The 27,577-nt window shown below is 47.8% G+C and overlaps 19 non-coding genes across 19 annotated transcripts; all 19 read left to right on the forward strand.

Moving 5' to 3' along the window:
- The first annotated feature begins 410 nt into the window (after positions 1–410).
- On the forward strand, positions 411–601 carry LOC142710668 (U2 spliceosomal RNA). Its single transcript, XR_012869673.1, has one exon. It is a non-coding gene; the product is annotated as a U2 spliceosomal RNA (small nuclear RNA).
- Positions 602–1,885: 1,284 nt separating this feature from the next.
- Positions 1,886–2,076, forward strand: LOC142710670 (U2 spliceosomal RNA). The gene has a single exon (XR_012869675.1). It is a non-coding gene; the product is annotated as a U2 spliceosomal RNA (small nuclear RNA).
- A 1,284-nt stretch (positions 2,077–3,360) lies between these two features.
- Positions 3,361–3,551, forward strand: LOC142710672 (U2 spliceosomal RNA). The gene has a single exon (XR_012869676.1). It is a non-coding gene; the product is annotated as a U2 spliceosomal RNA (small nuclear RNA).
- Positions 3,552–4,843: 1,292 nt separating this feature from the next.
- Positions 4,844–5,036, forward strand: LOC142710644 (U2 spliceosomal RNA). Its single transcript, XR_012869652.1, has one exon. It is a non-coding gene; the product is annotated as a U2 spliceosomal RNA (small nuclear RNA).
- A 1,284-nt stretch (positions 5,037–6,320) lies between these two features.
- On the forward strand, positions 6,321–6,511 carry LOC142710673 (U2 spliceosomal RNA). The gene has a single exon (XR_012869677.1). It is a non-coding gene; the product is annotated as a U2 spliceosomal RNA (small nuclear RNA).
- Positions 6,512–7,803: 1,292 nt separating this feature from the next.
- Positions 7,804–7,994, forward strand: LOC142710674 (U2 spliceosomal RNA). The gene has a single exon (XR_012869678.1). It is a non-coding gene; the product is annotated as a U2 spliceosomal RNA (small nuclear RNA).
- A 1,272-nt stretch (positions 7,995–9,266) lies between these two features.
- On the forward strand, positions 9,267–9,457 carry LOC142710675 (U2 spliceosomal RNA). The gene has a single exon (XR_012869679.1). It is a non-coding gene; the product is annotated as a U2 spliceosomal RNA (small nuclear RNA).
- A 1,268-nt stretch (positions 9,458–10,725) lies between these two features.
- LOC142710643 (U2 spliceosomal RNA) lies at positions 10,726–10,916 on the forward strand. Its single transcript, XR_012869651.1, has one exon. It is a non-coding gene; the product is annotated as a U2 spliceosomal RNA (small nuclear RNA).
- Positions 10,917–12,208: 1,292 nt separating this feature from the next.
- Positions 12,209–12,399, forward strand: LOC142710676 (U2 spliceosomal RNA). Its single transcript, XR_012869680.1, has one exon. It is a non-coding gene; the product is annotated as a U2 spliceosomal RNA (small nuclear RNA).
- A 1,280-nt stretch (positions 12,400–13,679) lies between these two features.
- LOC142710677 (U2 spliceosomal RNA) lies at positions 13,680–13,870 on the forward strand. The gene has a single exon (XR_012869681.1). It is a non-coding gene; the product is annotated as a U2 spliceosomal RNA (small nuclear RNA).
- A 1,288-nt stretch (positions 13,871–15,158) lies between these two features.
- LOC142710678 (U2 spliceosomal RNA) lies at positions 15,159–15,349 on the forward strand. Its single transcript, XR_012869682.1, has one exon. It is a non-coding gene; the product is annotated as a U2 spliceosomal RNA (small nuclear RNA).
- Positions 15,350–16,633: 1,284 nt separating this feature from the next.
- Positions 16,634–16,824, forward strand: LOC142710679 (U2 spliceosomal RNA). The gene has a single exon (XR_012869683.1). It is a non-coding gene; the product is annotated as a U2 spliceosomal RNA (small nuclear RNA).
- Positions 16,825–18,108: 1,284 nt separating this feature from the next.
- Positions 18,109–18,299, forward strand: LOC142710680 (U2 spliceosomal RNA). The gene has a single exon (XR_012869684.1). It is a non-coding gene; the product is annotated as a U2 spliceosomal RNA (small nuclear RNA).
- Positions 18,300–19,567: 1,268 nt separating this feature from the next.
- On the forward strand, positions 19,568–19,758 carry LOC142710683 (U2 spliceosomal RNA). Its single transcript, XR_012869686.1, has one exon. It is a non-coding gene; the product is annotated as a U2 spliceosomal RNA (small nuclear RNA).
- Positions 19,759–21,042: 1,284 nt separating this feature from the next.
- LOC142710684 (U2 spliceosomal RNA) lies at positions 21,043–21,233 on the forward strand. Its single transcript, XR_012869687.1, has one exon. It is a non-coding gene; the product is annotated as a U2 spliceosomal RNA (small nuclear RNA).
- Positions 21,234–22,537: 1,304 nt separating this feature from the next.
- LOC142710685 (U2 spliceosomal RNA) lies at positions 22,538–22,728 on the forward strand. Its single transcript, XR_012869688.1, has one exon. It is a non-coding gene; the product is annotated as a U2 spliceosomal RNA (small nuclear RNA).
- A 1,268-nt stretch (positions 22,729–23,996) lies between these two features.
- Positions 23,997–24,187, forward strand: LOC142710686 (U2 spliceosomal RNA). Its single transcript, XR_012869689.1, has one exon. It is a non-coding gene; the product is annotated as a U2 spliceosomal RNA (small nuclear RNA).
- Positions 24,188–25,464: 1,277 nt separating this feature from the next.
- On the forward strand, positions 25,465–25,655 carry LOC142710687 (U2 spliceosomal RNA). The gene has a single exon (XR_012869690.1). It is a non-coding gene; the product is annotated as a U2 spliceosomal RNA (small nuclear RNA).
- Positions 25,656–26,947: 1,292 nt separating this feature from the next.
- LOC142710688 (U2 spliceosomal RNA) lies at positions 26,948–27,138 on the forward strand. Its single transcript, XR_012869691.1, has one exon. It is a non-coding gene; the product is annotated as a U2 spliceosomal RNA (small nuclear RNA).
- The last annotated feature ends 439 nt before the right edge of the window (positions 27,139–27,577 follow it).

Genomic DNA, 27,577 nt, shown 5'->3' on the forward strand with positions numbered 1-27,577 from the left:
GGGCCTCAGAGATAAAAGCCTGGGCCCAGGCAGTGTTGGTCAGTGCTGCTCAGCAGGCAGCACTGGACTGGACTGGATTACAGCTGATACAAGGTGTGAAGGAACAAGGGGTGGCTGTGGGCATGCACTTGCTGCCGCTGCCAGTGTTTATCTGCATGGCAGCAGGGCATTTGGGCGTTGCCAGGAAGGCGTTTTTATGTAGATTCCTCCTCTTTCAGCACTGCATTGTGGTGCAAGCAAAAGAAGCAAATCCTGTCTGGCTTCCTCTCCGGCCTTTATTCACCTCCCGTGTAGCTGTGAGTGTGTGAGCCTGCAGGGCCCCATGGAATTGCCTAGAAGTAGGCTGAATCGCTGCAAGGGCTGAACAGCAGTATCGGGCAGGCTCGGGCAACGCGCGGCCCGTTCGGGTTATCGCTTCTCGGCCTTTTGGCTAAGATCAAGTGTAGTATCTGTTCTTATCAGTTTAATATCTGATACGTCCCCTATCTGGGGACCATATATTAAATGGATTTTTAGAACAGGGAGATGGAAATAGAGCTTGCTCTGTCCACTCCACGCATTGACCTGGTATTGCAGTATTTCCAGGACCGGTGCACCCTTTCCTTATGTGTTGACTAAAAGCAGATTCCAAAAGTGTTTTTTGTCTTTGCTATTGTTTCTGTCTTTCTGAAGGGATCTCCCCTTTTAATCCCATTATTTCAACACCTGTTGGACAATGCATGAGTGATAATGAGCTCATTGATTAAATGCAATTAATGAATAGATTGCCACCTCTTGTTGTGTGTCGTCTGTGTTTCTGTGTTTCCGGCATTTCACATTGGAACACCTCATTCACCTTCCTTGTCTTCTCTCCGCCCTCCCTTTTAGGTAAGTTAAAGAGCTGCACCTGAGCCAGCCACTGATTGATTGATTGATTGATTGATTGATTGATTGATTGATTGATTGATGCAGCACAACAGTCAAATAGTGGAGTGGAGTAGGGGAACAGCAAACAGCCAATAAAGCAGCCCGCCCGCTCGCCTGCCCGCCACAATGGACCTACCTGTGTACACTAGATGGATGTGATGGAATGTACTGTCGTCCCTACATTTCAAGAAGAAGTAAGAATTGCAGTTGCAACAAAGCCTTGCTTGCCTACAAAGAGAGCAGCAATTTGGATTTGTTACTATGTTACCTAGAAGAATAACAAACTGTGCAAGGATGGAGGTTGTAGGAGCAAGGAGAAGTTGTCTGTAAAGTTGGTGGATGCCTATTTTCCATTTTGCAGTCCCTTGTCTCCCTCTTGTGGCCTCCTGGAGGCAACTAGCTGTGCAAAAAAAAGACAGCCTGGCGGCCGGCTGTTGCAGTGTTGCCCTCTCAGGCAACACTGAGTGACTGACTGAGCCTCACCGTCTTATATAAAGTTCAGACGGAACTTTGCACGTGTCATAGTGGAGCCCTCAGGATTCCAGAGCCAGCTTTCTGACATCATAATGGGGCCTCAGAGATAAAAGCCTGGGCCCAGGCAGTGTTGGTCAGTGCTGCTCAGCAGGCAGCACTGGACTGGACTGGATTACAGCTGATACAAGGTGTGAAGGAACAAGGGGTGGCTGTGGGCATGCACTTGCTGCCGCTGCCAGTGTTTATCTGCATGGCAGCAGGGCATTTGGGCGTTGCCAGGAAGGCGTTTTTATGTAGATTCCTCCTCTTTCAGCACTGCATTGTGGTGCAAGCAAAAGAAGCAAATCCTGTCTGGCTTCCTCTCCGGCCTTTATTCACCTCCCGTGTAGCTGTGAGTGTGTGAGCCTGCAGGGCCCCATGGAATTGCCTAGAAGTAGGCTGAATCGCTGCAAGGGCTGAACAGCAGTATCGGGCAGGCTCGGGCAACGCGCGGCCCGTTCGGGTTATCGCTTCTCGGCCTTTTGGCTAAGATCAAGTGTAGTATCTGTTCTTATCAGTTTAATATCTGATACGTCCCCTATCTGGGGACCATATATTAAATGGATTTTTAGAACAGGGAGATGGAAATAGAGCTTGCTCTGTCCACTCCACGCATTGACCTGGTATTGCAGTATTTCCAGGACCGGTGCACCCTTTCCTTATGTGTTGACTAAAAGCAGATTCCAAAAGTGTTTTTTGTCTTTGCTATTGTTTCTGTCTTTCTGAAGGGATCTCCCCTTTTAATCCCATTATTTCAACACCTGTTGGACAATGCGTGAGTGATAATGAGCTCATTGATTAAATGCAATTAATGAATAGATTGCCACCTCTTGTTGTGTGTCGTCTGTGTTTCTGTGTTTCCGGCATTTCACATTGGAACACCTCATTCACCTTCCTTGTCTTCTCTCCGCCCTCCCTTTTAGGTAAGTTAAAGAGCTGCACCTGAGCCAGCCACTGATTGATTGATTGATTGATTGATTGATTGATTGATTGATTGATTGATGCAGCACAACAGTCAAATAGTGGAGTGGAGTAGGGGAACAGCAAACAGCCAATAAAGCAGCCCGCCCGCTCGCCTGCCCGCCACAATGGACCTACCTGTGTACACTAGATGGATGTGATGGAATGTACTGTCGTCCCTACATTTCAAGAAGAAGTAAGAATTGCAGTTGCAACAAAGCCTTGCTTGCCTACAAAGAGAGCAGCAATTTGGATTTGTTACTATGTTACCTAGAAGAATAACAAACTGTGCAAGGATGGAGGTTGTAGGAGCAAGGAGAAGTTGTCTGTAAAGTTGGTGGATGCCTATTTTCCATTTTGCAGTCCCTTGTCTCCCTCTTGTGGCCTCCTGGAGGCAACTAGCTGTGCAAAAAAAAGACAGCCTGGCGGCCGGCTGTTGCAGTGTTGCCCTCTCAGGCAACACTGAGTGACTGACTGAGCCTCACCGTCTTATATAAAGTTCAGACGGAACTTTGCACGTGTCATAGTGGAGCCCTCAGGATTCCAGAGCCAGCTTTCTGACATCATAATGGGGCCTCAGAGATAAAAGCCTGGGCCCAGGCAGTGTTGGTCAGTGCTGCTCAGCAGGCAGCACTGGACTGGACTGGATTACAGCTGATACAAGGTGTGAAGGAACAAGGGGTGGCTGTGGGCATGCACTTGCTGCCGCTGCCAGTGTTTATCTGCATGGCAGCAGGGCATTTGGGCGTTGCCAGGAAGGCGTTTTTATGTAGATTCCTCCTCTTTCAGCACTGCATTGTGGTGCAAGCAAAAGAAGCAAATCCTGTCTGGCTTCCTCTCCGGCCTTTATTCACCTCCCGTGTAGCTGTGAGTGTGTGAGCCTGCAGGGCCCCATGGAATTGCCTAGAAGTAGGCTGAATCGCTGCAAGGGCTGAACAGCAGTATCGGGCAGGCTCGGGCAACGCGCGGCCCGTTCGGGTTATCGCTTCTCGGCCTTTTGGCTAAGATCAAGTGTAGTATCTGTTCTTATCAGTTTAATATCTGATACGTCCCCTATCTGGGGACCATATATTAAATGGATTTTTAGAACAGGGAGATGGAAATAGAGCTTGCTCTGTCCACTCCACGCATTGACCTGGTATTGCAGTATTTCCAGGACCGGTGCACCCTTTCCTTATGTGTTGACTAAAAGCAGATTCCAAAAGTGTTTTTTGTCTTTGCTATTGTTTCTGTCTTTCTGAAGGGATCTCCCCTTTTAATCCCATTATTTCAACACCTGTTGGACAATGCATGAGTGATAATGAGCTCATTGATTAAATGCAATTAATGAATAGATTGCCACCTCTTGTTGTGTGTCGTCTGTGTTTCTGTGTTTCCGGCATTTCACATTGGAACACCTCATTCACCTTCCTTGTCTTCTCTCCGCCCTCCCTTTTAGGTAAGTTAAAGAGCTGCACCTGAGCCAGCCACTGATTGATTGATTGATTGATTGATTGATTGATTGATTGATTGATTGATTGATTGATGCAGCACAACAGTCAAATAGTGGAGTGGAGTAGGGGAACAGCAAACAGCCAATAAAGCAGCCCGCCCGCTCGCCTGCCCGCCACAATGGACCTACCTGTGTACACTAGATGGATGTGATGGAATGTACTGTCGTCCCTACATTTCAAGAAGAAGTAAGAATTGCAGTTGCAACAAAGCCTTGCTTGCCTACAAAGAGAGCAGCAATTTGGATTTGTTACTATGTTACCTAGAAGAATAACAAACTGTGCAAGGATGGAGGTTGTAGGAGCAAGGAGAAGTTGTCTGTAAAGTTGGTGGATGCCTATTTTCCATTTTGCAGTCCCTTGTCTCCCTCTTGTGGCCTCCTGGAGGCAACTAGCTGTGCAAAAAAAAGACAGCCTGGCGGCCGGCTGTTGCAGTGTTGCCCTCTCAGGCAACACTGAGTGACTGACTGAGCCTCACCGTCTTATATAAAGTTCAGACGGAACTTTGCACGTGTCATAGTGGAGCCCTCAGGATTCCAGAGCCAGCTTTCTGACATCATAATGGGGCCTCAGAGATAAAAGCCTGGGCCCAGGCAGTGTTGGTCAGTGCTGCTCAGCAGGCAGCACTGGACTGGACTGGATTACAGCTGATACAAGGTGTGAAGGAACAAGGGGTGGCTGTGGGCATGCACTTGCTGCCGCTGCCAGTGTTTATCTGCATGGCAGCAGGGCATTTGGGCGTTGCCAGGAAGGCGTTTTTATGTAGATTCCTCCTCTTTCAGCACTGCATTGTGGTGCAAGCAAAAGAAGCAAATCCTGTCTGGCTTCCTCTCCGGCCTTTATTCACCTCCCGTGTAGCTGTGAGTGTGTGAGCCTGCAGGGCCCCATGGAATTGCCTAGAAGTAGGCTGAATCGCTGCAAGGGCTGAACAGCAGTATCGGGCAGGCTCGGGCAACGCGCGGCCCGTTCGGGTTATCGCTTCTCGGCCTTTTGGCTAAGATCAAGTGTAGTATCTGTTCTTATCAGTTTAATATCTGATACGTCCCCTATCTGGGGACCATATATGTTAAATGGATTTTTAGAACAGGGAGATGGAAATAGAGCTTGCTCTGTCCACTCCACGCATTGACCTGGTATTGCAGTATTTCCAGGACCGGTGCACCCTTTCCTTATGTGTTGACTAAAAGCAGATTCCAAAAGTGTTTTTTGTCTTTGCTATTGTTTCTGTCTTTCTGAAGGGATCTCCCCTTTTAATCCCATTATTTCAACACCTGTTGGACAATGCATGAGTGATAATGAGCTCATTGATTAAATGCAATTAATGAATAGATTGCCACCTCTTGTTGTGTGTCGTCTGTGTTTCTGTGTTTCCGGCATTTCACATTGGAACACCTCATTCACCTTCCTTGTCTTCTCTCCGCCCTCCCTTTTAGGTAAGTTAAAGAGCTGCACCTGAGCCAGCCACTGATTGATTGATTGATTGATTGATTGATTGATTGATTGATTGATTGATGCAGCACAACAGTCAAATAGTGGAGTGGAGTAGGGGAACAGCAAACAGCCAATAAAGCAGCCCGCCCGCTCGCCTGCCCGCCACAATGGACCTACCTGTGTACACTAGATGGATGTGATGGAATGTACTGTCGTCCCTACATTTCAAGAAGAAGTAAGAATTGCAGTTGCAACAAAGCCTTGCTTGCCTACAAAGAGAGCAGCAATTTGGATTTGTTACTATGTTACCTAGAAGAATAACAAACTGTGCAAGGATGGAGGTTGTAGGAGCAAGGAGAAGTTGTCTGTAAAGTTGGTGGATGCCTATTTTCCATTTTGCAGTCCCTTGTCTCCCTCTTGTGGCCTCCTGGAGGCAACTAGCTGTGCAAAAAAAAGACAGCCTGGCGGCCGGCTGTTGCAGTGTTGCCCTCTCAGGCAACACTGAGTGACTGACTGAGCCTCACCGTCTTATATAAAGTTCAGACGGAACTTTGCACGTGTCATAGTGGAGCCCTCAGGATTCCAGAGCCAGCTTTCTGACATCATAATGGGGCCTCAGAGATAAAAGCCTGGGCCCAGGCAGTGTTGGTCAGTGCTGCTCAGCAGGCAGCACTGGACTGGACTGGATTACAGCTGATACAAGGTGTGAAGGAACAAGGGGTGGCTGTGGGCATGCACTTGCTGCCGCTGCCAGTGTTTATCTGCATGGCAGCAGGGCATTTGGGCGTTGCCAGGAAGGCGTTTTTATGTAGATTCCTCCTCTTTCAGCACTGCATTGTGGTGCAAGCAAAAGAAGCAAATCCTGTCTGGCTTCCTCTCCGGCCTTTATTCACCTCCCGTGTAGCTGTGAGTGTGTGAGCCTGCAGGGCCCCATGGAATTGCCTAGAAGTAGGCTGAATCGCTGCAAGGGCTGAACAGCAGTATCGGGCAGGCTCGGGCAACGCGCGGCCCGTTCGGGTTATCGCTTCTCGGCCTTTTGGCTAAGATCAAGTGTAGTATCTGTTCTTATCAGTTTAATATCTGATACGTCCCCTATCTGGGGACCATATATTAAATGGATTTTTAGAACAGGGAGATGGAAATAGAGCTTGCTCTGTCCACTCCACGCATTGACCTGGTATTGCAGTATTTCCAGGACCGGTGCACCCTTTCCTTATGTGTTGACTAAAAGCAGATTCCAAAAGTGTTTTTTGTCTTTGCTATTGTTTCTGTCTTTCTGAAGGGATCTCCCCTTTTAATCCCATTATTTCAACACCTGTTGGACAATGCATGAGTGATAATGAGCTCATTGATTAAATGCAATTAATGAATAGATTGCCACCTCTTGTTGTGTGTCGTCTGTGTTTCTGTGTTTCCGGCATTTCACATTGGAACACCTCATTCACCTTCCTTGTCTTCTCTCCGCCCTCCCTTTTAGGTAAGTTAAAGAGCTGCACCTGAGCCAGCCACTGATTGATTGATTGATTGATTGATTGATTGATTGATTGATTGATTGATTGATTGATGCAGCACAACAGTCAAATAGTGGAGTGGAGTAGGGGAACAGCAAACAGCCAATAAAGCAGCCCGCCCGCTCGCCTGCCCGCCACAATGGACCTACCTGTGTACACTAGATGGATGTGATGGAATGTACTGTCGTCCCTACATTTCAAGAAGAAGTAAGAATTGCAGTTGCAACAAAGCCTTGCTTGCCTACAAAGAGAGCAGCAATTTGGATTTGTTACTATGTTACCTAGAAGAATAACAAACTGTGCAAGGATGGAGGTTGTAGGAGCAAGGAGAAGTTGTCTGTAAAGTTGGTGGATGCCTATTTTCCATTTTGCAGTCCCTTGTCTCCCTCTTGTGGCCTCCTGGAGGCAACTAGCTGTGCAAAAAAAAGACAGCCTGGCGGCCGGCTGTTGCAGTGTTGCCCTCTCAGGCAACACTGAGTGACTGACTGAGCCTCACCGTCTTATATAAAGTTCAGACGGAACTTTGCACGTGTCATAGTGGAGCCCTCAGGATTCCAGAGCCAGCTTTCTGACATCATAATGGGGCCTCAGAGATAAAAGCCTGGGCCCAGGCAGTGTTGGTCAGTGCTGCTCAGCAGGCAGCACTGGACTGGACTGGATTACAGCTGATACAAGGTGTGAAGGAACAAGGGGTGGCTGTGGGCATGCACTTGCTGCCGCTGCCAGTGTTTATCTGCATGGCAGCAGGGCATTTGGGCGTTGCCAGGAAGGCGTTTTTATGTAGATTCCTCCTCTTTCAGCACTGCATTGTGGTGCAAGCAAAAGAAGCAAATCCTGTCTGGCTTCCTCTCCGGCCTTTATTCACCTCCCGTGTAGCTGTGAGTGTGTGAGCCTGCAGGGCCCCATGGAATTGCCTAGAAGTAGGCTGAATCGCTGCAAGGGCTGAACAGCAGTATCGGGCAGGCTCGGGCAACGCGCGGCCCGTTCGGGTTATCGCTTCTCGGCCTTTTGGCTAAGATCAAGTGTAGTATCTGTTCTTATCAGTTTAATATCTGATACGTCCCCTATCTGGGGACCATATATTAAATGGATTTTTAGAACAGGGAGATGGAAATAGAGCTTGCTCTGTCCACTCCACGCATTGACCTGGTATTGCAGTATTTCCAGGACCGGTGCACCCTTTCCTTATGTGTTGACTAAAAGCAGATTCCAAAAGTGTTTTTTGTCTTTGCTATTGTTTCTGTCTTTCTGAAGGGATCTCCCCTTTTAATCCCATTATTTCAACACCTGTTGGACAATGCATGAGTGATAATGAGCTCATTGATTAAATGCAATTAATGAATAGATTGCCACCTCTTGTTGTGTGTCGTCTGTGTTTCTGTGTTTCCGGCATTTCACATTGGAACACCTCATTCACCTTCCTTGTCTTCTCTCCGCCCTCCCTTTTAGGTAAGTTAAAGAGCTGCACCTGAGCCAGCCACTGATTGATTGATTGATTGATTGATTGATTGATTGATGCAGCACAACAGTCAAATAGTGGAGTGGAGTAGGGGAACAGCAAACAGCCAATAAAGCAGCCCGCCCGCTCGCCTGCCCGCCACAATGGACCTACCTGTGTACACTAGATGGATGTGATGGAATGTACTGTCGTCCCTACATTTCAAGAAGAAGTAAGAATTGCAGTTGCAACAAAGCCTTGCTTGCCTACAAAGAGAGCAGCAATTTGGATTTGTTACTATGTTACCTAGAAGAATAACAAACTGTGCAAGGATGGAGGTTGTAGGAGCAAGGAGAAGTTGTCTGTAAAGTTGGTGGATGCCTATTTTCCATTTTGCAGTCCCTTGTCTCCCTCTTGTGGCCTCCTGGAGGCAACTAGCTGTGCAAAAAAAAGACAGCCTGGCGGCCGGCTGTTGCAGTGTTGCCCTCTCAGGCAACACTGAGTGACTGACTGAGCCTCACCGTCTTATATAAAGTTCAGACGGAACTTTGCACGTGTCATAGTGGAGCCCTCAGGATTCCAGAGCCAGCTTTCTGACATCATAATGGGGCCTCAGAGATAAAAGCCTGGGCCCAGGCAGTGTTGGTCAGTGCTGCTCAGCAGGCAGCACTGGACTGGACTGGATTACAGCTGATACAAGGTGTGAAGGAACAAGGGGTGGCTGTGGGCATGCACTTGCTGCCGCTGCCAGTGTTTATCTGCATGGCAGCAGGGCATTTGGGCGTTGCCAGGAAGGCGTTTTTATGTAGATTCCTCCTCTTTCAGCACTGCATTGTGGTGCAAGCAAAAGAAGCAAATCCTGTCTGGCTTCCTCTCCGGCCTTTATTCACCTCCCGTGTAGCTGTGAGTGTGTGAGCCTGCAGGGCCCCATGGAATTGCCTAGAAGTAGGCTGAATCGCTGCAAGGGCTGAACAGCAGTATCGGGCAGGCTCGGGCAACGCGCGGCCCGTTCGGGTTATCGCTTCTCGGCCTTTTGGCTAAGATCAAGTGTAGTATCTGTTCTTATCAGTTTAATATCTGATACGTCCCCTATCTGGGGACCATATATTAAATGGATTTTTAGAACAGGGAGATGGAAATAGAGCTTGCTCTGTCCACTCCACGCATTGACCTGGTATTGCAGTATTTCCAGGACCGGTGCACCCTTTCCTTATGTGTTGACTAAAAGCAGATTCCAAAAGTGTTTTTTGTCTTTGCTATTGTTTCTGTCTTTCTGAAGGGATCTCCCCTTTTAATCCCATTATTTCAACACCTGTTGGACAATGCATGAGTGATAATGAGCTCATTGATTAAATGCAATTAATGAATAGATTGCCACCTCTTGTTGTGTGTCGTCTGTGTTTCTGTGTTTCCGGCATTTCACATTGGAACACCTCATTCACCTTCCTTGTCTTCTCTCCGCCCTCCCTTTTAGGTAAGTTAAAGAGCTGCACCTGAGCCAGCCACTGATTGATTGATTGATTGATTGATTGATTGATGCAGCACAACAGTCAAATAGTGGAGTGGAGTAGGGGAACAGCAAACAGCCAATAAAGCAGCCCGCCCGCTCGCCTGCCCGCCACAATGGACCTACCTGTGTACACTAGATGGATGTGATGGAATGTACTGTCGTCCCTACATTTCAAGAAGAAGTAAGAATTGCAGTTGCAACAAAGCCTTGCTTGCCTACAAAGAGAGCAGCAATTTGGATTTGTTACTATGTTACCTAGAAGAATAACAAACTGTGCAAGGATGGAGGTTGTAGGAGCAAGGAGAAGTTGTCTGTAAAGTTGGTGGATGCCTATTTTCCATTTTGCAGTCCCTTGTCTCCCTCTTGTGGCCTCCTGGAGGCAACTAGCTGTGCAAAAAAAAGACAGCCTGGCGGCCGGCTGTTGCAGTGTTGCCCTCTCAGGCAACACTGAGTGACTGACTGAGCCTCACCGTCTTATATAAAGTTCAGACGGAACTTTGCACGTGTCATAGTGGAGCCCTCAGGATTCCAGAGCCAGCTTTCTGACATCATAATGGGGCCTCAGAGATAAAAGCCTGGGCCCAGGCAGTGTTGGTCAGTGCTGCTCAGCAGGCAGCACTGGACTGGACTGGATTACAGCTTATACAAGGTGTGAAGGAACAAGGGGTGGCTGTGGGCATGCACTTGCTGCCGCTGCCAGTGTTTATCTGCATGGCAGCAGGGCATTTGGGCGTTGCCAGGAAGGCGTTTTTATGTAGATTCCTCCTCTTTCAGCACTGCATTGTGGTGCAAGCAAAAGAAGCAAATCCTGTCTGGCTTCCTCTCCGGCCTTTATTCACCTCCCGTGTAGCTGTGAGTGTGTGAGCCTGCAGGGCCCCATGGAATTGCCTAGAAGTAGGCTGAATCGCTGCAAGGGCTGAACAGCAGTATCGGGCAGGCTCGGGCAACGCGCGGCCCGTTCGGGTTATCGCTTCTCGGCCTTTTGGCTAAGATCAAGTGTAGTATCTGTTCTTATCAGTTTAATATCTGATACGTCCCCTATCTGGGGACCATATATTAAATGGATTTTTAGAACAGGGAGATGGAAATAGAGCTTGCTCTGTCCACTCCACGCATTGACCTGGTATTGCAGTATTTCCAGGCCCGGTGCACCCTTTCCTTATGTGTTGACTAAAAGCAGATTCCAAAAGTGTTTTTTGTCTTTGCTATTGTTTCTGTCTTTCTGAAGGGATCTCCCCTTTTAATCCCATTATTTCAACACCTGTTGGACAATGCATGAGTGATAATGAGCTCATTGATTAAATGCAATTAATGAATAGATTGCCACCTCTTGTTGTGTGTCGTCTGTGTTTCTGTGTTTCCGGCATTTCACATTGGAACACCTCATTCACCTTCCTTGTCTTCTCTCCGCCCTCCCTTTTAGGTAAGTTAAAGAGCTGCACCTGAGCCAGCCACTGATTGATTGATTGATTGATTGATTGATTGATTGATTGATTGATTGATTGATTGATGCAGCACAACAGTCAAATAGTGGAGTGGAGTAGGGGAACAGCAAACAGCCAATAAAGCAGCCCGCCCGCTCGCCTGCCCGCCACAATGGACCTACCTGTGTACACTAGATGGATGTGATGGAATGTACTGTCGTCCCTACATTTCAAGAAGAAGTAAGAATTGCAGTTGCAACAAAGCCTTGCTTGCCTACAAAGAGAGCAGCAATTTGGATTTGTTACTATGTTACCTAGAAGAATAACAAACTGTGCAAGGATGGAGGTTGTAGGAGCAAGGAGAAGTTGTCTGTAAAGTTGGTGGATGCCTATTTTCCATTTTGCAGTCCCTTGTCTCCCTCTTGTGGCCTCCTGGAGGCAACTAGCTGTGCAAAAAAAAGACAGCCTGGCGGCCGGCTGTTGCAGTGTTGCCCTCTCAGGCAACACTGAGTGACTGACTGAGCCTCACCGTCTTATATAAAGTTCAGACGGAACTTTGCACGTGTCATAGTGGAGCCCTCAGGATTCCAGAGCCAGCTTTCTGACATCATAATGGGGCCTCAGAGATAAAAGCCTGGGCCCAGGCAGTGTTGGTCAGTGCTGCTCAGCAGGCAGCACTGGACTGGACTGGATTACAGCTGATACAAGGTGTGAAGGAACAAGGGGTGGCTGTGGGCATGCACTTGCTGCCGCTGCCAGTGTTTATCTGCATGGCAGCAGGGCATTTGGGCGTTGCCAGGAAGGCGTTTTTATGTAGATTCCTCCTCTTTCAGCACTTCATTGTGGTGCAAGCAAAAGAAGCAAATCCTGTCTGGCTTCCTCTCCGGCCTTTATTCACCTCCCGTGTAGCTGTGAGTGTGTGAGCCTGCAGGGCCCCATGGAATTGCCTAGAAGTAGGCTGAATCGCTGCAAGGGCTGAACAGCAGTATCGGGCAGGCTCGGGCAACGCGCGGCCCGTTCGGGTTATCGCTTCTCGGCCTTTTGGCTAAGATCAAGTGTAGTATCTGTTCTTATCAGTTTAATATCTGATACGTCCCCTATCTGGGGACCATATATTAAATGGATTTTTAGAACAGGGAGATGGAAATAGAGCTTGCTCTGTCCACTCCACGCATTGACCTGGTATTGCAGTATTTCCAGGACCGGTGCACCCTTTCCTTATGTGTTGACTAAAAGCAGATTCCAAAAGTGTTTTTTGTCTTTGCTATTGTTTCTGTCTTTCTGAAGGGATCTCCCCTTTTAATCCCATTATTTCAACACCTGTTGGACAATGCATGAGTGATAATGAGCTCATTGATTAAATGCAATTAATGAATAGATTGCCACCTCTTGTTGTGTGTCGTCTGTGTTTCTGTGTTTCCGGCATTTCACATTGGAACACCTCATTCACCTTCCTTGTCTTCTCTCCGCCCTCCCTTTTAGGTAAGTTAAAGAGCTGCACCTGAGCCAGCCACTGATTGATTGATTGATTGATTGATTGATTGATTGATTGATTGATGCAGCACAACAGTCAAATAGTGGAGTGGAGTAGGGGAACAGCAAACAGCCAATAAAGCAGCCCGCCCGCTCGCCTGCCCGCCACAATGGACCTACCTGTGTACACTAGATGGATGTGATGGAATGTACTGTCGTCCCTACATTTCAAGAAGAAGTAAGAATTGCAGTTGCAACAAAGCCTTGCTTGCCTACAAAGAGAGCAGCAATTTGGATTTGTTACTATGTTACCTAGAAGAATAACAAACTGTGCAAGGATGGAGGTTGTAGGAGCAAGGAGAAGTTGTCTGTAAAGTTGGTGGATGCCTATTTTTCATTTTGCAGTCCCTTGTCTCCCTCTTGTGGCCTCCTGGAGGCAACTAGCTGTGCAAAAAAAAGACAGCCTGGCGGCCGGCTGTTGCAGTGTTGCCCTCTCAGGCAACACTGAGTGACTGACTGAGCCTCACCGTCTTATATAAAGTTCAGACGGAACTTTGCACGTGTCATAGTGGAGCCCTCAGGATTCCAGAGCCAGCTTTCTGACATCATAATGGGGCCTCAGAGATAAAAGCCTGGGCCCAGGCAGTGTTGGTCAGTGCTGCTCAGCAGGCAGCACTGGACTGGACTGGATTACAGCTGATACAAGGTGTGAAGGAACAAGGGGTGGCTGTGGGCATGCACTTGCTGCCGCTGCCAGTGTTTATCTGCATGGCAGCAGGGCATTTGGGCGTTGCCAGGAAGGCGTTTTTATGTAGATTCCTCCTCTTTCAGCACTGCATTGTGGTGCAAGCAAAAGAAGCAAATCCTGTCTGGCTTCCTCTCCGGCCTTTATTCACCTCCCGTGTAGCTGTGAGTGTGTGAGCCTGCAGGGCCCCATGGAATTGCCTAGAAGTAGGCTGAATCGCTGCAAGGGCTGAACAGCAGTATCGGGCAGGCTCGGGCAACGCGCGGCCCGTTCGGGTTATCGCTTCTCGGCCTTTTGGCTAAGATCAAGTGTAGTATCTGTTCTTATCAGTTTAATATCTGATACGTCCCCTATCTGGGGACCATATATTAAATGGATTTTTAGAACAGGGAGATGGAAATAGAGCTTGCTCTGTCCACTCCACGCATTGACCTGGTATTGCAGTATTTCCAGGACCGGTGCACCCTTTCCTTATGTGTTGACTAAAAGCAGATTCCAAAAGTGTTTTTTGTCTTTGCTATTGTTTCTGTCTTTCTGAAGGGATCTCCCCTTTTAATCCCATTATTTCAACACCTGTTGGACAATGCATGAGTGATAATGAGCTCATTGATTAAATGCAATTAATGAATAGATTGCCACCTCTTGTTGTGTGTCGTCTGTGTTTCTGTGTTTCCGGCATTTCACATTGGAACACCTCATTCACCTTCCTTGTCTTCTCTCCGCCCTCCCTTTTAGGTAAGTTAAAGAGCTGCACCTGAGCCAGCCACTGATTGATTGATTGATTGATTGATTGATTGATTGATTGATTGATTGATTGATGCAGCACAACAGTCAAATAGTGGAGTGGAGTAGGGGAACAGCAAACAGCCAATAAAGCAGCCCGCCCGCTCGCCTGCCCGCCACAATGGACCTACCTGTGTACACTAGATGGATGTGATGGAATGTACTGTCGTCCCTACATTTCAAGAAGAAGTAAGAATTGCAGTTGCAACAAAGCCTTGCTTGCCTACAAAGAGAGCAGCAATTTGGATTTGTTACTATGTTACCTAGAAGAATAACAAACTGTGCAAGGATGGAGGTTGTAGGAGCAAGGAGAAGTTGTCTGTAAAGTTGGTGGATGCCTATTTTCCATTTTGCAGTCCCTTGTCTCCCTCTTGTGGCCTCCTGGAGGCAACTAGCTGTGCAAAAAAAAGACAGCCTGGCGGCCGGCTGTTGCAGTGTTGCCCTCTCAGGCAACACTGAGTGACTGACTGAGCCTCACCGTCTTATATAAAGTTCAGACGGAACTTTGCACGTGTCATAGTGGAGCCCTCAGGATTCCAGAGCCAGCTTTCTGACATCATAATGGGGCCTCAGAGATAAAAGCCTGGGCCCAGGCAGTGTTGGTCAGTGCTGCTCAGCAGGCAGCACTGGACTGGACTGGATTACAGCTGATACAAGGTGTGAAGGAACAAGGGGTGGCTGTGGGCATGCACTTGCTGCCGCTGCCAGTGTTTATCTGCATGGCAGCAGGGCATTTGGGCGTTGCCAGGAAGGCGTTTTTATGTAGATTCCTCCTCTTTCAGCACTTCATTGTGGTGCAAGCAAAAGAAGCAAATCCTGTCTGGCTTCCTCTCCGGCCTTTATTCACCTCCCGTGTAGCTGTGAGTGTGTGAGCCTGCAGGGCCCCATGGAATTGCCTAGAAGTAGGCTGAATCGCTGCAAGGGCTGAACAGCAGTATCGGGCAGGCTCGGGCAACGCGCGGCCCGTTCGGGTTATCGCTTCTCGGCCTTTTGGCTAAGATCAAGTGTAGTATCTGTTCTTATCAGTTTAATATCTGATACGTCCCCTATCTGGGGACCATATATTAAATGGATTTTTAGAACAGGGAGATGGAAATAGAGCTTGCTCTGTCCACTCCACGCATTGACCTGGTATTGCAGTATTTCCAGGACCGGTGCACCCTTTCCTTATGTGTTGACTAAAAGCAGATTCCAAAAGTGTTTTTTGTCTTTGCTATTGTTTCTGTCTTTCTGAAGGGATCTCCCCTTTTAATGCCATTATTTCAACACCTGTTGGACAATGCATGAGTGATAATGAGCTCATTGATTAAATGCAATTAATGAATAGATTGCCACCTCTTGTTGTGTGTCGTCTGTGTTTCTGTGTTTCCGGCATTTCACATTGGAACACCTCATTCACCTTCCTTGTCTTCTCTCCGCCCTCCCTTTTAGGTAAGTTAAAGAGCTGCACCTGAGCCAGCCACTGATTGATTGATTGATTGATTGATTGATTGATTGATTGATTGATTGATGCAGCACAACAGTCAAATAGTGGAGTGGAGTAGGGGAACAGCAAACAGCCAATAAAGCAGCCCGCCCGCTCGCCTGCCCGCCACAATGGACCTACCTGTGTACACTAGATGGATGTGATGGAATGTACTGTCGTCCCTACATTTCAAGAAGAAGTAAGAATTGCAGTTGCAACAAAGCCTTGCTTGCCTACAAAGAGAGCAGCAATTTGGATTTGTTACTATGTTACCTAGAAGAATAACAAACTGTGCAAGGATGGAGGTTGTAGGAGCAAGGAGAAGTTGTCTGTAAAGTTGGTGGATGCCTATTTTTCATTTTGCAGTCCCTTGTCTCCCTCTTGTGGCCTCCTGGAGGCAACTAGCTGTGCAAAAAAAAGACAGCCTGGCGGCCGGCTGTTGCAGTGTTGCCCTCTCAGGCAACACTGAGTGACTGACTGAGCCTCACCGTCTTATATAAAGTTCAGACGGAACTTTGCACGTGTCATAGTGGAGCCCTCAGGATTCCAGAGCCAGCTTTCTGACATCATAATGGGGCCTCAGAGATAAAAGCCTGGGCCCAGGCAGTGTTGGTCAGTGCTGCTCAGCAGGCAGCACTGGACTGGACTGGATTACAGCTGATACAAGGTGTGAAGGAACAAGGGGTGGCTGTGGGCATGCACTTGCTGCCGCTGCCAGTGTTTATCTGCATGGCAGCAGGGCATTTGGGCGTTGCCAGGAAGGCGTTTTTATGTAGATTCCTCCTCTTTCAGCACTGCATTGTGGTGCAAGCAAAAGAAGCAAATCCTGTCTGGCTTCCTCTCCGGCCTTTATTCACCTCCCGTGTAGCTGTGAGTGTGTGAGCCTGCAGGGCCCCATGGAATTGCCTAGAAGTAGGCTGAATCGCTGCAAGGGCTGAACAGCAGTATCGGGCAGGCTCGGGCAACGCGCGGCCCGTTCGGGTTATCGCTTCTCGGCCTTTTGGCTAAGATCAAGTGTAGTATCTGTTCTTATCAGTTTAATATCTGATACGTCCCCTATCTGGGGACCATATATTAAATGGATTTTTAGAACAGGGAGATGGAAATAGAGCTTGCTCTGTCCACTCCACGCATTGACCTGGTATTGCAGTATTTCCAGGACCGGTGCACCCTTTCCTTATGTGTTGACTAAAAGCAGATTCCAAAAGTGTTTTTTGTCTTTGCTATTGTTTCTGTCTTTCTGAAGGGATCTCCCCTTTTAATCCCATTATTTCAACACCTGTTGGACAATGCATGAGTGATAATGAGCTCATTGATTAAATGCAATTAATGAATAGATTGCCACCTCTTGTTGTGTGTCGTCTGTGTTTCTGTGTTTCCGGCATTTCACATTGGAACACCTCATTCACCTTCCTTGTCTTCTCTCCGCCCTCCCTTTTAGGTAAGTTAAAGAGCTGCACCTGAGCCAGCCACTGATTGATTGATTGATTGATTGATTGATTGATTGATTGATTGATTGATGCAGCACAACAGTCAAATAGTGGAGTGGAGTAGGGGAACAGCAAACAGCCAATAAAGCAGCCCGCCCGCTCGCCTGCCCGCCACAATGGACCTACCTGTGTACACTAGATGGATGTGATGGAATGTACTGTCGTCCCTACATTTCAAGAAGAAGTAAGAATTGCAGTTGCAACAAAGCCTTGCTTGCCTACAAAGAGAGCAGCAATTTGGATTTGTTACTATGTTACCTAGAAGAATAACAAACTGTGCAAGGATGGAGGTTGTAGGAGCAAGGAGAAGTTGTCTGTAAAGTTGGTGGATGCCTATTTTCCATTTTGCAGTCCCTTGTCTCCCTCTTGTGGCCTCCTGGAGGCAACTAGCTGTGCAAAAAAAAGACAGCCTGGCGGCCGGCTGTTGCAGTGTTGCCCTCTCAGGCAACACTGAGTGACTGACTGAGCCTCACCGTCTTATATAAAGTTCAGACGGAACTTTGCACGTGTCATAGTGGAGCCCTCAGGATTCCAGAGCCAGCTTTCTGACATCATAATGGGGCCTCAGAGATAAAAGCCTGGGCCCAGGCAGTGTTGGTCAGTGCTGCTCAGCAGGCAGCACTGGACTGGACTGGATTACAGCTGATACAAGGTGTGAAGGAACAAGGGGTGGCTGTGGGCATGCACTTGCTGCCGCTGCCAGTGTTTATCTGCATGGCAGCAGGGCATTTGGGCGTTGCCAGGAAGGCGTTTTTATGTAGATTCCTCCTCTTTCAGCACTGCATTGTGGTGCAAGCAAAAGAAGCAAATCCTGTCTGGCTTCCTCTCCGGCCTTTATTCACCTCCCGTGTAGCTGTGAGTGTGTGAGCCTGCAGGGCCCCATGGAATTGCCTAGAAGTAGGCTGAATCGCTGCAAGGGCTGAACAGCAGTATCGGGCAGGCTCGGGCAACGCGCGGCCCGTTCGGGTTATCGCTTCTCGGCCTTTTGGCTAAGATCAAGTGTAGTATCTGTTCTTATCAGTTTAATATCTGATACGTCCCCTATCTGGGGACCATATATTAAATGGATTTTTAGAACAGGGAGATGGAAATAGAGCTTGCTCTGTCCACTCCACGCATTGACCTGGTATTGCAGTATTTCCAGGACCGGTGCACCCTTTCCTTATGTGTTGACTAAAAGCAGATTCCAAAAGTGTTTTTTGTCTTTGCTATTGTTTCTGTCTTTCTGAAGGGATCTCCCCTTTTAATCCCATTATTTCAACACCTGTTGGACAATGCATGAGTGATAATGAGCTCATTGATTAAATGCAATTAATGAATAGATTGCCACCTCTTGTTGTGTGTCGTCTGTGTTTCTGTGTTTCCGGCATTTCACATTGGAACACCTCATTCACCTTCCTTGTCTTCTCTCCGCCCTCCCTTTTAGGTAAGTTAAAGAGCTGCACCTGAGCCAGCCACTGATTGATTGATTGATTGATTGATTGATTGATGCAGCACAACAGTCAAATAGTGGAGTGGAGTAGGGGAACAGCAAACAGCCAATAAAGCAGCCCGCCCGCTCGCCTGCCCGCCACAATGGACCTACCTGTGTACACTAGATGGATGTGATGGAATGTACTGTCGTCCCTACATTTCAAGAAGAAGTAAGAATTGCAGTTGCAACAAAGCCTTGCTTGCCTACAAAGAGAGCAGCAATTTGGATTTGTTACTATGTTACCTAGAAGAATAACAAACTGTGCAAGGATGGAGGTTGTAGGAGCAAGGAGAAGTTGTCTGTAAAGTTGGTGGATGCCTATTTTCCATTTTGCAGTCCCTTGTCTCCCTCTTGTGGCCTCCTGGAGGCAACTAGCTGTGCAAAAAAAAGACAGCCTGGCGGCCGGCTGTTGCAGTGTTGCCCTCTCAGGCAACACTGAGTGACTGACTGAGCCTCACCGTCTTATATAAAGTTCAGACGGAACTTTGCACGTGTCATAGTGGAGCCCTCAGGATTCCAGAGCCAGCTTTCTGACATCATAATGGGGCCTCAGAGATAAAAGCCTGGGCCCAGGCAGTGTTGGTCAGTGCTGCTCAGCAGGCAGCACTGGACTGGACTGGATTACAGCTGATACAAGGTGTGAAGGAACAAGGGGTGGCTGTGGGCATGCACTTGCTGCCGCTGCCAGTGTTTATCTGCATGGCAGCAGGGCATTTGGGCGTTGCCAGGAAGGCGTTTTTATGTAGATTCCTCCTCTTTCAGCACTGCATTGTGGTGCAAGCAAAAGAAGCAAATCCTGTCTGGCTTCCTCTCCGGCCTTTATTCACCTCCCGTGTAGCTGTGAGTGTGTGAGCCTGCAGGGCCCCATGGAATTGCCTAGAAGTAGGCTGAATCGCTGCAAGGGCTGAACAGCAGTATCGGGCAGGCTCGGGCAACGCGCGGCCCGTTCGGGTTATCGCTTCTCGGCCTTTTGGCTAAGATCAAGTGTAGTATCTGTTCTTATCAGTTTAATATCTGATACGTCCCCTATCTGGGGACCATATATTAAATGGATTTTTAGAACAGGGAGATGGAAATAGAGCTTGCTCTGTCCACTCCACGCATTGACCTGGTATTGCAGTATTTCCAGGACCGGTGCACCCTTTCCTTATGTGTTGACTAAAAGCAGATTCCAAAAGTGTTTTTTGTCTTTGCTATTGTTTCTGTCTTTCTGAAGGGATCTCCCCTTTTAATCCCATTATTTCAACACCTGTTGGACAATGCATGAGTGATAATGAGCTCATTGATTAAATGCAATTAATGAATAGATTGCCACCTCTTGTTGTGTGTCGTCTGTGTTTCTGTGTTTCCGGCATTTCACATTGGAACACCTCATTCACCTTCCTTGTCTTCTCTCCGCCCTCCCTTTTAGGTAAGTTAAAGAGCTGCACCTGAGCCAGCCACTGATTGATTGATTGATTGATTGATTGATTGATTGATTGATTGATTGATGCAGCACAACAGTCAAATAGTGGAGTGGAGTAGGGGAACAGCAAACAGCCAATAAAGCAGCCCGCCCGCTCGCCTGCCCGCCACAATGGACCTACCTGTGTACACTAGATGGATGTGATGGAATGTACTGTCGTCCCTACATTTCAAGAAGAAGTAAGAATTGCAGTTGCAACAAAGCCTTGCTTGCCTACAAAGAGAGCAGCAATTTGGATTTGTTACTATGTTACCTAGAAGAATAACAAACTGTGCAAGGATGGAGGTTGTAGGAGCAAGGAGAAGTTGTCTGTAAAGTTGGTGGATGCCTATTTTCCATTTTGCAGTCCCTTGTCTCCCTCTTGTGGCCTCCTGGAGGCAACTAGCTGTGCAAAAAAAAGACAGCCTGGCGGCCGGCTGTTGCAGTGTTGCCCTCTCAGGCAACACTGAGTGACTGACTGAGCCTCACCGTCTTATATAAAGTTCAGACGGAACTTTGCACGTGTCATAGTGGAGCCCTCAGGATTCCAGAGCCAGCTTTCTGACATCATAATGGGGCCTCAGAGATAAAAGCCTGGGCCCAGGCAGTGTTGGTCAGTGCTGCTCAGCAGGCAGCACTGGACTGGACTGGATTACAGCTGATACAAGGTGTGAAGGAACAAGGGGTGGCTGTGGGCATGCACTTGCTGCCGCTGCCAGTGTTTATCTGCATGGCAGCAGGGCATTTGGGCGTTGCCAGGAAGGCGTTTTTATGTAGATTCCTCCTCTTTCAGCACTGCATTGTGGTGCAAGCAAAAGAAGCAAATCCTGTCTGGCTTCCTCTCCGGCCTTTATTCACCTCCCGTGTAGCTGTGAGTGTGTGAGCCTGCAGGGCCCCATGGAATTGCCTAGAAGTAGGCTGAATCGCTGCAAGGGCTGAACAGCAGTATCGGGCAGGCTCGGGCAACGCGCGGCCCGTTCGGGTTATCGCTTCTCGGCCTTTTGGCTAAGATCAAGTGTAGTATCTGTTCTTATCAGTTTAATATCTGATACGTCCCCTATCTGGGGACCATATATTAAATGGATTTTTAGAACAGGGAGATGGAAATAGAGCTTGCTCTGTCCACTCCACGCATTGACCTGGTATTGCAGTATTTCCAGGACCGGTGCACCCTTTCCTTATGTGTTGACTAAAAGCAGATTCCAAAAGTGTTTTTTGTCTTTGCTATTGTTTCTGTCTTTCTGAAGGGATCTCCCCTTTTAATCCCATTATTTCAACACCTGTTGGACAATGCATGAGTGATAATGAGCTCATTGATTAAATGCAATTAATGAATAGATTGCCACCTCTTGTTGTGTGTCGTCTGTGTTTCTGTGTTTCCGGCATTTCACATTGGAACACCTCATTCACCTTCCTTGTCTTCTCTCCGCCCTCCCTTTTAGGTAAGTTAAAGAGCTGCACCTGAGCCAGCCACTGATTGATTGATTGATTGATTGATTGATTGATTGATTGATTGATTGATTGATTGATTGATTGATTGATGCAGCACAACAGTCAAATAGTGGAGTGGAGTAGGGGAACAGCAAACAGCCAATAAAGCAGCCCGCCCGCTCGCCTGCCCGCCACAATGGACCTACCTGTGTACACTAGATGGATGTGATGGAATGTACTGTCGTCCCTACATTTCAAGAAGAAGTAAGAATTGCAGTTGCAACAAAGCCTTGCTTGCCTACAAAGAGAGCAGCAATTTGGATTTGTTACTATGTTACCTAGAAGAATAACAAACTGTGCAAGGATGGAGGTTGTAGGAGCAAGGAGAAGTTGTCTGTAAAGTTGGTGGATGCCTATTTTCCATTTTGCAGTCCCTTGTCTCCCTCTTGTGGCCTCCTGGAGGCAACTAGCTGTGCAAAAAAAAGACAGCCTGGCGGCCGGCTGTTGCAGTGTTGCCCTCTCAGGCAACACTGAGTGACTGACTGAGCCTCACCGTCTTATATAAAGTTCAGACGGAACTTTGCACGTGTCATAGTGGAGCCCTCAGGATTCCAGAGCCAGCTTTCTGACATCATAATGGGGCCTCAGAGATAAAAGCCTGGGCCCAGGCAGTGTTGGTCAGTGCTGCTCAGCAGGCAGCACTGGACTGGACTGGATTACAGCTGATACAAGGTGTGAAGGAACAAAGGGTGGCTGTGGGCATGCACTTGCTGCCGCTGCCAGTGTTTATCTGCATGGCAGCAGGGCATTTGGGCGTTGCCAGGAAGGCGTTTTTATGTAGATTCCTCCTCTTTCAGCACTGCATTGTGGTGCAAGCAAAAGAAGCAAATCCTGTCTGGCTTCCTCTCCGGCCTTTATTCACCTCCCGTGTAGCTGTGAGTGTGTGAGCCTGCAGGGCCCCATGGAATTGCCTAGAAGTAGGCTGAATCGCTGCAAGGGCTGAACAGCAGTATCGGGCAGGCTCGGGCAACGCGCGGCCCGTTCGGGTTATCGCTTCTCGGCCTTTTGGCTAAGATCAAGTGTAGTATCTGTTCTTATCAGTTTAATATCTGATACGTCCCCTATCTGGGGACCATATATTAAATGGATTTTTAGAACAGGGAGATGGAAATAGAGCTTGCTCTGTCCACTCCACGCATTGACCTGGTATTGCAGTATTTCCAGGACCGGTGCACCCTTTCCTTATGTGTTGACTAAAAGCAGATTCCAAAAGTGTTTTTTGTCTTTGCTATTGTTTCTGTCTTTCTGAAGGGATCTCCCCTTTTAATCCCATTATTTCAACACCTGTTGGACAATGCATGAGTGATAATGAGCTCATTGATTAAATGCAATTAATGAATAGATTGCCACCTCTTGTTGTGTGTCGTCTGTGTTTCTGTGTTTCCGGCATTTCACATTGGAACACCTCATTCACCTTCCTTGTCTTCTCTCCGCCCTCCCTTTTAGGTAAGTTAAAGAGCTGCACCTGAGCCAGCCACTGATTGATTGATTGATTGATTGATTGATTGATGCAGCACAACAGTCAAATAGTGGAGTGGAGTAGGGGAACAGCAAACAGCCAATAAAGCAGCCCGCCCGCTCGCCTGCCCGCCACAATGGACCTACCTGTGTACACTAGATGGATGTGATGGAATGTACTGTCGTCCCTACATTTCAAGAAGAAGTAAGAATTGCAGTTGCAACAAAGCCTTGCTTGCCTACAAAGAGAGCAGCAATTTGGATTTGTTACTATGTTACCTAGAAGAATAACAAACTGTGCAAGGATGGAGGTTGTAGGAGCAAGGAGAAGTTGTCTGTAAAGTTGGTGGATGCCTATTTTCCATTTTGCAGTCCCTTGTCTCCCTCTTGTGGCCTCCTGGAGGCAACTAGCTGTGCAAAAAAAAGACAGCCTGGCGGCCGGCTGTTGCAGTGTTGCCCTCTCAGGCAACACTGAGTGACTGACTGAGCCTCACCGTCTTATATAAAGTTCAGACGGAACTTTGCACGTGTCATAGTGGAGCCCTCAGGATTCCAGAGCCAGCTTTCTGACATCATAATGGGGCCTCAGAGATAAAAGCCTGGGCCCAGGCAGTGTTGGTCAGTGCTGCTCAGCAGGCAGCACTGGACTGGACTGGATTACAGCTGATACAAGGTGTGAAGGAACAAGGGGTGGCTGTGGGCATGCACTTGCTGCCGCTGCCAGTGTTTATCTGCATGGCAGCAGGGCATTTGGGCGTTGCCAGGAAGGCGTTTTTATGTAGATTCCTCCTCTTTCAGCACTGCATTGTGGTGCAAGCAAAAGAAGCAAATCCTGTCTGGCTTCCTCTCCGGCCTTTATTCACCTCCCGTGTAGCTGTGAGTGTGTGAGCCTGCAGGGCCCCATGGAATTGCCTAGAAGTAGGCTGAATCGCTGCAAGGGCTGAACAGCAGTATCGGGCAGGCTCGGGCAACGCGCGGCCCGTTCGGGTTATCGCTTCTCGGCCTTTTGGCTAAGATCAAGTGTAGTATCTGTTCTTATCAGTTTAATATCTGATACGTCCCCTATCTGGGGACCATATATTAAATGGATTTTTAGAACAGGGAGATGGAAATAGAGCTTGCTCTGTCCACTCCACGCATTGACCTGGTATTGCAGTATTTCCAGGACCGGTGCACCCTTTCCTTATGTGTTGACTAAAAGCAGATTCCAAAAGTGTTTTTTGTCTTTGCTATTGTTTCTGTCTTTCTGAAGGGATCTCCCTTTTTAATCCCATTATTTCAACACCTGTTGGACAATGCATGAGTGATAATGAGCTCATTGATTAAATGCAATTAATGAATAGATTGCCACCTCTTGTTGTGTGTCGTCTGTGTTTCTGTGTTTCCGGCATTTCACATTGGAACACCTCATTCACCTTCCTTGTCTTCTCTCCGCCCTCCCTTTTAGGTAAGTTAAAGAGCTGCACCTGAGCCAGCCACTTGATTGATTGATTGATTGATTGATTGATTGATTGATTGATGCAGCACAACAGTCAAATAGTGGAGTGGAGTAGGGGAACAGCAAACAGCCAATAAAGCAGCCCGCCCGCTCGCCTGCCCGCCACAATGGACCTACCTGTGTACACTAGATGGATGTGATGGAATGTACTGTCGTCCCTACATTTCAAGAAGAAGTAAGAATTGCAGTTGCAACAAAGCCTTGCTTGCCTACAAAGAGAGCAGCAATTTGGATTTGTTACTATGTTACCTAGAAGAATAACAAACTGTGCAAGGATGGAGGTTGTAGGAGCAAGGAGAAGTTGTCTGTAAAGTTGGTGGATGCCTATTTTCCATTTTGCAGTCCCTTGTCTCCCTCTTGTGGCCTCCTGGAGGCAACTAGCTGTGCAAAAAAAAGACAGCCTGGCGGCCGGCTGTTGCAGTGTTGCCCTCTCAGGCAACACTGAGTGACTGACTGAGCCTCACCGTCTTATATAAAGTTCAGACGGAACTTTGCACGTGTCATAGTGGAGCCCTCAGGATTCCAGAGCCAGCTTTCTGACATCATAATGGGGCCTCAGAGATAAAAGCCTGGGCCCAGGCAGTGTTGGTCAGTGCTGCTCAGCAGGCAGCACTGGACTGGACTGGATTACAGCTGATACAAGGTGTGAAGGAACAAGGGGTGGCTGTGGGCATGCACTTGCTGCCGCTGCCAGTGTTTATCTGCATGGCAGCAGGGCATTTGGGCGTTGCCAGGAAGGCGTTTTTATGTAGATTCCTCCTCTTTCAGCACTGCATTGTGGTGCAAGCAAAAGAAGCAAATCCTGTCTGGCTTCCTCTCCGGCCTTTATTCACCTCCCGTGTAGCTGTGAGTGTGTGAGCCTGCAGGGCCCCATGGAATTGCCTAGAAGTAGGCTGAATCGCTGCAAGGGCTGAACAGCAGTATCGGGCAGGCTCGGGCAACGCGCGGCCCGTTCGGGTTATCGCTTCTCGGCCTTTTGGCTAAGATCAAGTGTAGTATCTGTTCTTATCAGTTTAATATCTGATACGTCCCCTATCTGGGGACCATATATTAAATGGATTTTTAGAACAGGGAGATGGAAATAGAGCTTGCTCTGTCCACTCCACGCATTGACCTGGTATTGCAGTATTTCCAGGACCGGTGCACCCTTTCCTTATGTGTTGACTAAAAGCAGATTCCAAAAGTGTTTTTTGTCTTTGCTATTGTTTCTGTCTTTCTGAAGGGATCTCCCCTTTTAATCCCATTATTTCAACACCTGTTGGACAATGCATGAGTGATAATGAGCTCATTGATTAAATGCAATTAATGAATAGATTGCCACCTCTTGTTGTGTGTCGTCTGTGTTTCTGTGTTTCCGGCATTTCACATTGGAACACCTCATTCACCTTCCTTGTCTTCTCTCCGCCCTCCCTTTTAGGTAAGTTAAAGAGCTGCACCTGAGCCAGCCACTGATTGATTGATTGATTGATTGATTGATTGATTGATTGATTGATTGATTGATTGATGCAGCACAACAGTCAAATAGTGGAGTGGAGTAGGGGAACAGCAAACAGCCAATAAAGCAGCCCACCCGCTCGCCTGCCCGCCACAATGGACCTACCTGTGTACACTAGATGGATGTGATGGAATGTACTGTCGTCCCTACATTTCAAGAAGAAGTAAGAATTGCAGTTGCAACAAAGCCTTGCTTGCCTACAAAGAGAGCAGCAATTTGGATTTGTTACTATGTTACCTAGAAGAATAACAAACTGTGCAAGGATGGAGGTTGTAGGAGCAAGGAGAAGTTGTCTGTAAAGTTGGTGGATGCCTATTTTCCATTTTGCAGTCCCTTGTCTCCCTCTTGTGGCCTCCTGGAGGCAACTAGCTGTGCAAAAAAAAGACAGCCTGGCGGCCGGCTGTTGCAGTGTTGCCCTCTCAGGCAACACTGAGTGACTGACTGAGCCTCACCGTCTTATATAAAGTTCAGACGGAACTTTGCACGTGTCATAGTGGAGCCCTCAGGATTCCAGAGCCAGCTTTCTGACATCATAATGGGGCCTCAGAGATAAAAGCCTGGGCCCAGGCAGTGTTGGTCAGTGCTGCTCAGCAGGCAGCACTGGACTGGACTGGATTACAGCTGATACAAGGTGTGAAGGAACAAGGGGTGGCTGTGGGCATGCACTTGCTGCCGCTGCCAGTGTTTATCTGCATGGCAGCAGGGCATTTGGGCGTTGCCAGGAAGGCGTTTTTATGTAGATTCCTCCTCTTTCAGCACTGCATTGTGGTGCAAGCAAAAGAAGCAAATCCTGTCTGGCTTCCTCTCCGGCCTTTATTCACCTCCCGTGTAGCTGTGAGTGTGTGAGCCTGCAGGGCCCCATGGAATTGCCTAGAAGTAGGCTGAATCGCTGCAAGGGCTGAACAGCAGTATCGGGCAGGCTCGGGCAACGCGCGGCCCGTTCGGGTTATCGCTTCTCGGCCTTTTGGCTAAGATCAAGTGTAGTATCTGTTCTTATCAGTTTAATATCTGATACGTCCCCTATCTGGGGACCATATATTAAATGGATTTTTAGAACAGGGAGATGGAAATAGAGCTTGCTCTGTCCACTCCACGCATTGACCTGGTATTGCAGTATTTCCAGGACCGGTGCACCCTTTCCTTATGTGTTGACTAAAAGCAGATTCCAAAAGTGTTTTTTGTCTTTGCTATTGTTTCTGTCTTTCTGAAGGGATCTCCCCTTTTAATCCCATTATTTCAACACCTGTTGGACAATGCATGAGTGATAATGAGCTCATTGATTAAATGCAATTAATGAATAGATTGCCACCTCTTGTTGTGTGTCGTCTGTGTTTCTGTGTTTCCGGCATTTCACATTGGAACACCTCATTCACCTTCCTTGTCTTCTCTCCGCCCTCCCTTTTAGGTAAGTTAAAGAGCTGCACCTGAGCCAGCCACTGATTGATTGATTGATTGATTGATTGATTGATTGATTGATTGATTGATTGATTGATTGATTGATTGATGCAGCACAACAGTCAAATAGTGGAGTGGAGTAGGGGAACAGCAAACAGCCAATAAAGCAGCCCGCCCGCTCGC

This window comes from Rhinoderma darwinii, unplaced genomic scaffold (assembly GCF_050947455.1).
Source record: "Rhinoderma darwinii isolate aRhiDar2 unplaced genomic scaffold, aRhiDar2.hap1 Scaffold_4269, whole genome shotgun sequence".
In the NCBI taxonomy this organism is placed as follows: Eukaryota; Metazoa; Chordata; class Amphibia; order Anura; family Rhinodermatidae; genus Rhinoderma; species Rhinoderma darwinii.